Source organism: Artibeus jamaicensis, unplaced genomic scaffold (genome assembly GCF_021234435.1).
Source record: "Artibeus jamaicensis isolate MK-2021 breed Jamaican fruit bat unplaced genomic scaffold, CSHL_Jam_final scaffold_833, whole genome shotgun sequence".
Lineage (NCBI taxonomy): Eukaryota > Metazoa > Chordata > Mammalia > Chiroptera > Phyllostomidae > Artibeus > Artibeus jamaicensis.
Genome location: NW_026522056.1, coordinates 17,952,674 through 17,954,638, shown reverse-complemented (window position 1 = coordinate 17,954,638; position 1,965 = coordinate 17,952,674). Strand labels below are relative to the sequence as shown.

Here is a 1,965-nt window from a genome sequence, read left to right as displayed (position 1 = left end):
TTTTTAATGTTTTTAATGTTTTAGTTCATAAATTGCCAGACACTTTTCTACATTCATTTGTCAAATTCTATGTATAATATATTAAATGCTTTTATAGTGATTAAAACATTTTAAACATTATGGTGTTTTTGTGTGTGGTGGAATCCATTTTTCTAACATTATTTCTGAAGGAGAGTGGGATCATGTTTAAAAAATATATATAGAGAGATTTATATATATATATATATATATATAGAGAGAGAGAGAGAGAGAGATATAGAGGTATGGTTATCTATATGTACATATAGATATAGATATTTCCCTATATGGCCTTTTATATTTGTGTAATTTCCCTTTTGTAATAAAATATGCAAACATTTATGAATGTTTCAATATGTAGGAAGTATCTGTGACTGTTTACTTTTTTATTTTTAAACAGGTGCCTTACTAATGTTCACTGAAATATCAATGTCATAAACAGTCTACCCAAGCTCCACCATCTCCCCCTATGTTCTGAAAGCAATGTGCTCCTCCACACCTTTCTTCCAGTCAGCTTATCAAATAATCTTTCTCATACTTCCTCCCAACCATATATGAACATGGAATAGATACTCGTACCCCCTTATTGCTCACCTCTTTCCATTTCAGAAGATGGATTATTGAGACACTGGAAAGACATGTATTATGAATTCTCTGGCAGCAATTCAGTAGTCAACTTTAAACTTTTATTAAAGCATGTCTCTAATTTTCTTGGTTTTAACAAAAAGAAAAAACTAGAAATAGAGCTTTTGAAAGTTGATTTTTTTGAAAACAGAAAAAAATTGGTAAAGAGATTCCTTGCATGAAGTTATTTCCACTTAAGAAGTTTAAGAGTAAGTAAATGGCTAATCAAAGATACATCTGAGAAATATGAACTCCAGATGGTAACTCAGGTGCCTCAACAGTGTTAATCTAAAATGAAAAAAAAAAAGGCAGACAAAAGCAGTATCTCAGGGAAGGTCAGGCTATTTCTTTGATTCATCAAAAGAATTTTCTCTCAGTTTAATATCATTTGGAAAACTTACAGGGCAAATTATTTACAATAACAGATGTACACGTGTGGAAGAAAAGGGACCCCATACTAAATCTGACAAGCTCAGGGGAGACCTGTGTGTTGGCTTTACAAGCTCAAGAGACCTAAACTAACCACCTAGGATGGTCTGAAATTAAGAAGTTTCTTTCTTTCTTTCTTTCTTTCTTTCTTTCTTTCTTTCTTTCTTTCTTTCTTTCTTTCTTTCTTTCTTTCTTTCTTTCTTTCTTTCTTTCCTTCCTTCCTTCCTTCCTTCCTTCCTTCCTTCCTTCCTTCCTTCCTTCCTTCCTTCCTTCCTTCCTTCCTTCCTTCCTTCCTTTTAATATGGACGCTTCACGATTTGCATGCCATCCTTGCTCAGAGTCCATGCTAATCTTCTCTGTATCGTTCCAATTTTAGTGTATGTGCTGCTGAATCTAGCACTCTTTCTTTCATTTTTTAAAGATTTCATTGATTTATTTTTAGAGAGAGGAAAAGGGAAGGAGAGAGAGAGGAAGAGAAACAGCAGTGTGTGGTTACCTTTCCCATGCTCCATCCTAGGGACCTGGTCCACAACCCAGGCATGTGCCCTGACTGGGAATTGAACTGGCGACCCTTTAGTTTGCAGGCTGGCACTCAGTCCACTGAGCCACACCAGCCAGGGCCGAAATTAGAACTTTCTAACTAAGAGCAGGTTGTGGCTGGTAGTCATGTCCTAGGCCAGTATTTCTTGCTAACAAAGGCCAATCTTTCCCTTTACTGAACTGTCTGTGGTCTTTTCCCATCTAAGATAATGTGCCTTTGGAATGCCAGATTTCCTTTTTCAGGACCCCTGAAAGCCAAGGCTGTGCACCAGGGGGGGACCACAGTTCTCCTCATTGATATTGTTATTCTTATCATGTTAATTGTTGGCAGTTAATGATCCTCAACCAACCTGT

At 36.2% G+C, this 1,965-nt stretch overlaps 1 non-coding gene across 1 annotated transcript; it reads right to left on the bottom strand.

Moving 5' to 3' along the window:
* Nucleotides 1-1,365: 1,365 nt before the first annotated feature.
* Nucleotides 1,366-1,471, bottom strand: LOC119036936 (U6 spliceosomal RNA). Its single transcript, XR_005080109.2, has one exon. It is a non-coding gene; the product is annotated as a U6 spliceosomal RNA (small nuclear RNA).
* Nucleotides 1,472-1,965: the final 494 nt, after the last annotated feature.